The 11,092-nt window shown below is 40.2% G+C and overlaps 1 protein-coding gene across 2 annotated transcripts in view; it reads right to left on the bottom strand.

Moving 5' to 3' along the window:
- Positions 1-9,886, bottom strand: part of slc8a4b (solute carrier family 8 member 4b) — a 132,543-nt gene extending 122,657 nt beyond the window's left edge. For both annotated transcript variants that reach the window (XM_085400318.1, XM_085400317.1), the window contains exon 1: positions 9,752-9,886. The gene's annotated coding sequence lies outside the window, so the exon portion shown is untranslated. The remainder of the gene's footprint in view (positions 1-9,751) is intronic.
- Positions 9,887-11,092: the final 1,206 nt, after the last annotated feature.

Genomic DNA, 11,092 nt, shown 5'->3' on the forward strand with positions numbered 1-11,092 from the left:
TCCCTTCTTCTATCTTCCAGAAATCGTAACTGCTTTAGTCAGTTTTCTTCACTTAGCACCGTTTTATTCTGCCAAGCACCAAGCCATCCCTAAAATGTAATTTAAAGCAACAACAGCACTGCAGACGACCATAAGCAAAATATCCGGGACGGTCTGCCCTGTGAATCACCGCATGAGGATCAAGCACACGCAGAGCAAGACACAGACAGCCACAGACATAGAGAAAGACACATTCAAAGACACAGTCACTACCTCTCACACACTGTGGTGAGTCCAAGTGTGCGTATCATATGCTGAGGTTACTCAGAAAACAAACGGCTCTCCTCCACCTCGGTGTTTTCTATTCTTAGCAGCAGCAGGGGGAGCCTCTCTGCATATCAATGCTCGGCTCATCTTTAAACATAATCTGGTGGGATGATAATTGTAATCAGAGCACTATCGAATGTGTCTGTCTGCAAAAGAGTTTTTTTGGTTTTTCTGCAACAACTTTTGTTACATACGTGCACATTTTTAGATTTTGTGGAAAAGCCTGTCATTGTTTGCCAGATGATGATGATGGTTATTTTATTAGAAACAGACCCAAGGACTTAAGGACATAGAGATGACTGAGAGCAGCAGAACTCATGTGGGATTTTAACTAATCCACCAAGATCAATGAGACAAGGAGTCCTGGCAAGTGCACCTCCCTCCATGGTTAATTTGGCACAGGAATATTCTACCAGCAGCTTCAGTTACCAAGTTGAATGAAGAAGTATCTGCCAAACTGATGAGCAATGAAACACACTCGAGTTACATTTACCATCATCCTGTTATTCCTACTTATGACCACAGAGGCCAAGCTGAACAATCCAGCCACACTCGGAGGCATTAATTTGTTGGGGTGCCTTCGGTCTTCCTCCCTTACATCAGTTGGGCTTCAGTCACCTCCAGAGCAAAACTTGCGCTTTAAACGTGTCGGTTTGGAGCAGTAAGGCACAACTCTTACTTTGAAGGCGAACGTTCTCCGTTTCAAAGTTTGCATCACACCTTTCTCAAGTTACATTACCCTTAAGGAGTAGTTAGGGAGTGTTTGCAAACAAGTGGGTATCATCCATGCTAACTACAGGTGAGTGCTGCAGTCTGCTAGTGACCAAAGGAATCACATAGACATGTGACCAATTTCACCTAGTAACACAGCAACCATTCACTAACTTCATTATACATTTTCCCTAGTGAACAGAGGTAATGATGGGAATCACTAGGCCATTTCCTTGGAATTGTTAGTCTGCCTGTCTATTAATCCCGCTTATTAGTTCTTCCTTTTGCGACCCAATCAGCTGATTTCAATTCGTGTGTCGTCAGAGGAAAATGCCAGAATGGATACTGCTTTTATTTGTATTGCACCAAAAGACAGAGCTTGATGATAATGTGGAAACTACATCCAGGACAGACAACATGCTAACGCTAAACTAGCCAGACAGCATGCTAAGCTAGCCAAGAACCCAGAGTGAAAGTGAATGAATGCCAACCCCAGCACAGCAGCCATAGATTGAATTTCATCAGATAACAAACAGATGAACAGTCGTGCTTTCAGTCTCTGTTGCCATTCACTCATCTTTCTAAAGTATAATCAATGTGGTGGCATTTGCTTTAAAATCTCATTGTGCTGGTTTTCAATTTCGCTTTGTGCTTTCGGCTTCGTGTAATACTAACAGAAAGATCATATGTATGTCTGTAACGTCCCGGTCATTAAGACAGGGATTTGTGTTGGTGTGAGGGGCTGTAGCCTGTAGGTTTATATAGTTAAATGGTAATTAAGAGACAGCATGTTTCAGATCATTTCACAGAGGAACATGAAAGTAATGTAACAAGCAGTATAACAAATTAAGGAACGTTAAGCAGTAATGTACTGTATTACTTCTGTTCTGTGTAATACATTACTTTTTTTCAGTGTAAGGAAGAGGACTCCCTTACTGCATTTATTTATATTATATGTATAGCACTTTGGAGCACACTGTTCACTTTATTAAAAGCACCTTATCAAGCACTTTATGTAGCATTGCACTTTAAGCATGGATTTGCACACAAGAAGTTTAAATATTTATTGACTATTTATTGGGAATTTTAAAATCAGTTGGTGGCCTTGTTTCAGATCCTGCACAGCTGCTCCTCGTCAAGGAATGTGGTGGTTGTCTGTCAGGAGAGAAGAATGGTGATTGAGATTGTGATTAAGGTTTACCAATAAGGAAAACTAATGCAAATGTGTGTGTAAAATCTAGGGATAAAAGTGGTGTAAATAAGTGTTTGTAAGTTAATGATTACTCACCTTTCTTGCCTGTGTCCTCTTCAAGGTGTTTGGGCAAATGTTTCCCCGGGGGTCCAGACACCATTTAAAGGTTCCGGGAGAGACCATTGGTAAAGAGAGTGTGGTGAATCTTTTTGTGCTTGGGTTTCTGGGTTTTTATAATATTGGGTTTGGTGTAACATTAAGTGTGAAATATTTATTAATATGTAAATGTGAAAATGTATTTATGTATTTATTTATTCTTATTGATATATTGTATACTGTGGTGGAAGGTTGGGATTTAAGAATTTACCTGAGAGTGGAATAATGGTTAAGTCTGTGACAGCTGAACATATTTAAGGCTGCCAGTTGTCATTAGAGGATTTTTGTGCTGTGAAGAAGCTCGACAAGTTAATTGTTGTAAGGAGAGCCGTATAGCGAATAAATACTTTGTTCCACTACACTTGCCTTGGTCTGTCTCACTGTGTTTCCAGCCGCTAAGGGCTGCCCTGTTACATTCAGTAACAACCCCAAAACTGCTCACAACAAAGATGGGAAATATTTCCAGCATGGTAAATGGCCTGTATTTATATAGCGCTTTACTAGTCCCTAAGGACCCCAAAGCGCTTTACATATCCAGTCGTCCACCCATTCACGCACACATTCATACACTGGTGATGGCAAGCTACATTGTAGCCACAGCCACCCTGGGGCGCACTGACAGAGGCGAGGCTGCCGGACACTGGCGCCACCGGGCCCTCTGACCACCACCAGTAGGCAACGGGTGAAGTGTCTTGCCCAAGGACACAACGACCGAGACTGTCCAAGCCGGGGCTCGAACCGGCAACCTTCCGATTACAAGGCGACCTCCCAACTCTTGAGCCACGACCGCCCCGTAATGCACAAACATTTGACCCACACCATCCAATTAATTTGCACCAATGTGAATTCTCTGATATGCTGCTTAGGGATCGTGGGAACTGTCAAAGCAGAGCCAATAAGAATTGATAAGAGAACTGATAAGGAATCAAATTGACAAGTGATATCGATAATGGAATACGAATTGCTAAATTCTTATCAAGCCTGTATAACTGAGGGCTTGTTTACCTGGATATGTCTATTTAGCACGCGACCTTGAATTTGGATAAGCTGTAAGAGCATGGATGGATGTGTATTTAGTAACGACCTCTTGAAATGGCTGTGTTGAAGAATTGAATCCTAGTAAATCACTGAATACCGGGGAAAGCAAAACAAGTTATTTCCATGCTTTCAAAAAACAATTCATGCAGATTTATCCATTTCCTTGTGGCTTGCACAAGGAGACGTTGAGTTGAGCGTGCTGCCTGCAGCTCACAGTGGCTGCTTCTTCTGGTTTCATTACTACCTTTAGTATTTCAAGCTAATTTGCCAGACAATGCCAAAAAGTCTGTTTTTTTATGACTAGCCAATGATGGTAAGCACTCAACTCACTGACACTGAATTTTTTGCGTGACAGTTCCAAAATAAAAGCCAACTAATGGCTCACCAGCTTAAATGCTTTTAATATGACGCTGCAACAGCAACAAGTGTTTGGTTTGTGTTATCCTGTAATATAATTTGTAGAAAAAAATCAAATAATGGTCAGTTGGACACATTTCAGCTATATAAATATCAGAGTGCTTTCATCAATTGGCCATAGGCTGAGTCACCACTGTGTTACCTCATTTTTAAAACTGCCTCTTTAAACCCATACACCCCTTGCTCCACCCTTTTACTTAACAGCAGTACATAGAGAGTATTGCATAATAGATTGTTTTACAGTTGGTTAATGAGCACTTTTTTGCCACTTACTTGTGGAGATAAGCAAAAAGGAGCAAGACATAAATAAACTAACTCAAAAATGCAGAAAACAATTATGTCTTATAAAGATATTAGATTTTAAAGCAACACTCCTTTTTCTAGCCTGACATACCTACTTTTGTCTAAACTGATGTTTTATGACTGTCATAGTTCCAATAATCATTCCTCGTGGCTTTTTAGTATGAGTTTCCATATCAATTTGGATAAATACAAAGAGTTCCAGCACTGAATATACAAATAGGTGATTTTACTAATTGTTGATTAATGTTGAGCAGAACTATAACATCCTGACATCTGGATATTTGGAATCCTGACATGCGTTTGCCAGTCAAGTGAAAATGTGGACCAGGCAAACTGCTGCATGCACTCAATGCTTCAGGCTACTAGTTCATAATTTGTAGTTTCCCTCTGAAGGATTAATTGAAGTATACAGGAGTAAGGGCTAAATCAGTTTGCCATGCAAGTGAGATCACTGTTGAGACACCTCAAACTGCTGTCCAGCTTGGAAATCGCACCATTTGGCCATAAACTGAGACTTTGAGAGCAATTTGAAAGTGAGTGGAATGAGTGATGTGAGGGCCCTGGCAACCTAGCTGAACCTGTGAGGGATATCAGGATGTTATTAAATCTGCAACCGTCCTTTTTATAGGATTTTTAAACTCAGAGGTGTTTAAATCAGACTATATCTGGAACCTGTATTGCAATTAGTTGACTGTGTCAATGATTACTGAAATTTAAAACAGGATTTAGCCTTCTTTGACACTTTGCCATGATGCAACGCTTTATTTTTAATTTCATCTGTGCTTTAGTCACAATATGTTGAACGCGTTTTCACTCTCTCTCATTGCGTTATGATTTAGATCGTGCTGTAATGTCTAATTTCACAGCTCAAATTGCCAAATGCCCATACTGACTGTTAAGCTTTGAGTTTGATATTATAAAGTTCACTCCTTGGTCTTAACTCACAGTGCGTTTTCCTCCGGTCGAGCAAACACTGAGGTGCCATTATGTGATGTGGCACTGGGCGCCACCCATGGATACTGGCCACTTTCCATGAATGTCAAACACTGTGTCAAATAAAAGGATAGGCCAATGGCTTCGTGTCGCAGCGAGAGAAGAGATGAACCACTCGATATATCACTGTCCTCTCATTCTATTGTGTTAGTGTACTTAATTAATCAACCTGTAGGCAGGAGGCCGTAAACCTCGAGGGGCGACTCACTGTTCAGTTGCAGAGAGATTAAAATGCCTCATGAAATTATCTAGATTCAAACAGCAGCCAAAACAAATGATGGAGATGGAGTGAACTTTTAAGATTTTGGATAAAGCCGCTGTCCATACACAAGATAAACACAATTAAAACAATGAGGGCGAATAGCTTAGAAACCCTGGGGATGAGAGCTAAAAGTTTAATGATCCCTCTTGGGAAGAGGTGGCATTTTACAATATAATTAATCCAATACACATAGTTTCAAATATTTCAATTTTAAATAAATATTAAAAATAATTGCGATGCAATTATATAGTATGCAAAGATTCCATACTAAAATCAACAATAACTTAATAATTGAAAAGACGATTACAATTAAATAAATTCTAATACATTTAAATGTGATATTGTACTATAGTTTTTTGTTGTTTCATGTTATATTTTATGATCCGCCCACATTTTAGTTAATCACATATTTTGCATTGCATACCCTTTAAGCTCACCAACCACCATGAAATTACCTTTTAGCTAGAGCATCTACAGTGGCAACACAATTTCAAATCAACCAGTTAGAGAGTAGCAAGGTGGTAACTTATCAATCCTTTTGTTTGCCTTAATGGTATTTTTGCATTATATTACACACCAGGAGTTGTTGTATTAGTCAGTGCTAAAAAATAAACCACATTGTTGATGTTGTAACTAAAATAATTCACTTCATCAATGCAAGGGCACTGAATCACAAATAGACTCCAGATGGTAACATCTCAGATGCAGAGGAAGATGGGTCCTGCATTTACTTTTGATGTCACTGCACTAATGAATCAACTAAATACAAACTGCAAGGCCTACTTGCACACCCCGGCTTTCATGACAAATTTGCAGTTTCTTCCATGCAAAAGACAGTTGGAGAGCAGCATTAATAGTTAAATTGAAAGAAGCCATACCATAAGTACAATATGCTACTAGCATAGCCCTTCAAGTCAGAATCTCTCTCAAAGAGGAGAACTTCCCACACATAAGGTGATATGCTCAGGTCACAGGATTAAATTTGGTTGTGACGTCCTGAGGCTGGGTTTGTGTTTCTCATGGAATTTGTTAACCACTACACAACAAAGCTGCTTTTTTAGCAATACATTTAATTTTCTTTTTCTTTTAGCTTATCCAGTTTCACGACTTCATGCCATCTGCTCATCCACAATTCACAAGAATCGCTACTAGAGCACTGGTCATAAACCTACAAATAATTATCACCTAATTAGTCTTCACCCAAATGTTACTCAAAGTCAATGTAAAGATCACATTTGTCATTTTACAGATGATAAGCTATGAACTGTGAGAGATCATAAGTTAGTTGAGCTATTATCTCAGTGTTGTTCTAGTCCCCATTGATGAGCACAATAACTCACAGGACTGTTAATGTTTAAGTTCAAATCACTATTTAATAATAATGTGCGCAATCATTTTAATTAGATTCATGCAACTATGCCATGTATTCTATGTGATACAATCTGTTTTAGATCCCGTGTTAATATTACGTCCAACTACTGTTTGCTTTTAATAATCACATCAGGGCAGCCAAACTAGAATTCTGGTACAGTTATCATAAAATGGAACGCAACTACTTTGGCATGATATATTAACCCTGTTGGGTTTAAGTTATCATCATTATGCTTTGGAGGCAAGCATAAAGTACTTTTTTGGAAAAATTTTAAAAAGACATGAAAGCATAGGGTTAGAGTCATCACTGAAGATGACTTTGTCACGAGAGAGTTGAGTGCATATCGCTTATCCATTATGTTATATATATATGGGGGATTTTTTCACACCCACGTTAAACACATTATTTTCTAACTTGTCGTCTTAATTATTTTATTTAACTTTTTTCCCCCTAAGATTATTATGTTAAAGTATGTTGCTTTTTGAGTTTGGCTTTAATGTCTTTACTTGCATCAGTTCATTGCTAGTTATATCACACCAGTTGCTGTATTACACTTTTACATATTCAAACTTGATGATCTATAAAGGCTTTGACCAGTATGGACAAGTATAATAAACAATCAGTCAGTGCCATCAGGAAATATTTTAGCCCTTGAAGTTATAACAAACAACTGATTAGTGATCGCAACATTAGGCCAAACAGAAATTTGGCTACATGTAGCCTACCACTCAAACAATAAATCAATTCAACAATTCATCAATTAAAAGAACATGAAAATGTATCTTCTAGCTTAATAGAAGTTCCTGCTCCTTTATGCTCCTGCCAACATGAATAGGTCTTCTTTTTTATATTTCACAGTATTGTCAATATAATCTTCTTCTGGTACACAACTCAAAACAAGGTTTTGAAAGCTGGCACTACTAACCGTGTGTAACAAACACCCACACACAGGAGAAAAAAGGATTATGACCACAGGGTGTTTCCTGTCCCTCCCAGCTACTGGACAGATGCATTATGCTTAAAGTAACAGGTTCCCTATGCTCAGTAACCACTAACAACACAAGAAACCAGAGACCGGTGCCAGCGAAACACATAATCAGATTAACATGGACAAGAATAGAGGCCAAGATGTGGGTTACCACCCTCTGCTGTGGGGAAGTGAGTGTGTTGTTTAAGTCATTAATGGATTAGCTGAGGATACCGTCACAGGAAAAGACAACAGACAGGCAGGGAAAGTCCTGGATATTTCTGGCATGCAAACACCCTTAGCTAGTAGGCACCCTCCATTATGTGCATACACAATAAACACACAGACCTAGAAACAAAATATAAATGTGGGAACTTGACCAAATCATTGTCAATATTGACATTTCTAGGATTAGGCGCTACATAAATAATGAATAAATGCATGTGTTTTTCCTTCCAAGCACCAGGTTTCTCTGCACTTGCAGTTATTCACAGTCACTGCTCACACAAGCAGCCAAAATCATACTGTTGCTGCTTTTGGATTAGTTGAGAGCCAAGATATAAAGCAAAAGAATGTATTATCATTTTTTAAGGTAAAAAAAAACTCTTGCTGACCTCAAAATGTGGATATATTTCCCTTCCAGGAACCATCAGACTTATTTTGACCCTTTATTAATTCAGAAAAACAGCTTTGTTTGTCTGAATTGTACAAAATCGCTACCTTGTAGACGTGGCTGGATAGCAACACCTGTGTAAAAGCTGCTTAACACAAAGAGTTACTCTTGCTTATATGCTGGGGATGGATTAAGATATGCAGATAAATTTATAGCCTACATTTCCTTAGACAGCTTGGCTCCTTGAATTATTGAGAGGGCAACATATCTTTGGGTAAATTATTTATCATTGTTGAAAAAGTTCTCATCAGTAGCCTCATCATGTACCCCGCAGCCCAGCCATCATCATTAACTCTCCACCGTCATCATGCTCTATAAACCATCAACGTCATCATCCTCATCTCCATTATTTTGTTGCCAACTCTTCAACTGTTATAAAATCACCTCCACACCAATGTGTAACATCTATAAGCAGCAGCATCCATTTATGTTGGGACTGCCATCATTAAAAGTGTCACATATCAATCAGCTTTGGTATCATCACAACTCCTTCCATAAATACGTTCATCGCCATCATCGTCACCACCACCAGAATCAACAAATCGTCACAATAATCAGCTCTTCTAAAGAAATGCAGGAACCTGAATGGTATTCACCCAACTTTTACATTTCGATTATCATCAGCCTTATTTCAAACTCACAGGATTTTCCTTTCATATGCGAAGCTACAGGCCGCTATTGTGCTGCTATTTCACCCCTTACAAATCTATTACTCTTGCGCGCCCTGACCCGGTGCACAGTCCCCTAGTACCCAGGTGTGTACCTAACCCTAACCATAATCTTACGTCCCCGCACCTTCTTTTCTTGCGCAATCCCCAACCCGGCTCAGCAAAGGTTATAGGTCTTGGTAAATTTTACTCCATCGTTCGCTCTCCAGCTGAGAGAACAGCCGGCGTGGATCAAGATCCTTTTATCATACGACACAGGCTACGCTGGTTCTCACAGGAGACTGCGCGCAGGACAGATGCTTAATTGGAACGGCACTTGAATGCGTCTCTCGCGCAAGGCAGGACTCCGCGGTGTCGCAACACACCTGAGAGACCTCCCTGGTCATGCGGGGCACTCCGGTGTCTTTCAGTTTCAACGTCTATCTCTTCCGCCTCATCGAAACACTTTCTCGCTCCTTATTTACGCACACATGAACCAAATTCTGCACCACGCAGCGCCCGCTGCTAGGGTCTAGACAAACTGTCAAAGTGAATGCACCTCACATGCCGGCACACTTCTTAAACACGGTGACTGTCTCCTGTCACACACACACATACACACACACGGCTCGCGTAAGAGCAACAAAACAGTTTTAACAATGCACATAAATTCATTATAAGAGCAACAGTGGCGCGATATTTGTGTCCTCTCACCGGTTTGGTACTCTGGAAAAAGCCCAGGTCGCGATCCGTTCATTGATTCACTGGCTGGTGCCTCTATCTGTTCATCCCTGCCCTCCGCTCGTTTCCTTATCCACCAGCTGAATAAACGTCTCTCCTCCTCTCAAGCGGCGGCGGCGGTGACAGAGCACGCGCACTTCACCCGCTGGCTCGCTTGCGCGCTCTTGCGCCCTCCCCTGTATCTCCCTCGCTCTCTCTCTGTCTGTCTTTCTGAGTGTGTGTATGTGCGCGCGCGCGCGTCTGCCTCTCTCTCGCGGGAAAGGAGGTCAGATGCTCCTTTCCCGAGAGAGAGATGGAAGAGAAAAAGAGAGAGATTGGGCTGAGGAAAGGATGAGCTGATGTGAGCAGGAGTGCAGGGATAAGACACAGAGCAAGACAGTGTGTGTGTGTGTGTGTGTGTGTGTGTGTGTGTGTGTGTGTGTGTGTGTGTGTGTGTGTGTGTGTGTGTGTGTGTGTGTGTGGAACAGGCACAGAATGAATGGAGACCAAAGGAGCGTGTAGCCCAAGCAGCACTGCACTGATAAACACAGACCAGTGAAAAAGACAGAGAAGAGAAGAGAAGAGAAGAGAAGAGAAGAGAAGAGAAGAGAAGAGAAGAGAAGAGAAGAGAATGGTCAAGCTGAGAAGCAGCAGAGATAAGAAGAAGATAAAGATGAATTGAAAAAAGGCCAGCCTGCTCAAGTTCAAGGCTCCTACCAGTAGCTATTTACTGTACACAGTGAATCTATTGATTATTTCTTCCATATTAGTAGTTTAATAAATTGCACTTAAGGACCCCAACTTCCAATAAATTAGATTTACATCAACCAACAGTAAACTCATCTCTAATCAGAGAAAATGTAACCATAACCATTCGCTTTAAAAATTGCCAAAATGAGGCTCCATTTGTCTATAAATTAAAGCAATGCAGCATGAGCTACTCTGTCCCCTAACCAATGACCTTTTGTTGTAAGGGATATGAAAACTTGCGTTACTAAAGAACAAGTGACAAATTAATTACGAATGTTTTGAAGTATCAGGAACCATGACCCGGATAACGCCCTTTCTAGAACTTAAAAAACCATTAGTTACTCCCTTTGGGTTGCCACATCAAGTAATGAAACATCATGCTGAGCAGTTGTTTGTCATCACTGCAGGTTGTCTTCCCCATTACTCAATGGTGCTGCAGGAAAGATCTGTTTTTATGACTGTTGATGATATGATTGTAAAGTGGGCCAGTTATGATATTTCCTCTCACTTCCATTCATCAGTTAGCCAACAAACACATAAAATATTCATATTTAAAAGAAGAAGATCAATAATAATCAATAATTA

This window comes from Rhamphochromis longiceps, linkage group LG3, assembly GCF_057381845.1.
Source record: "Rhamphochromis longiceps isolate RC_006_pf linkage group LG3, R_longiceps_female_GT1.1, whole genome shotgun sequence".
Lineage (NCBI taxonomy): Eukaryota > Metazoa > Chordata > Actinopteri > Cichliformes > Cichlidae > Rhamphochromis > Rhamphochromis longiceps.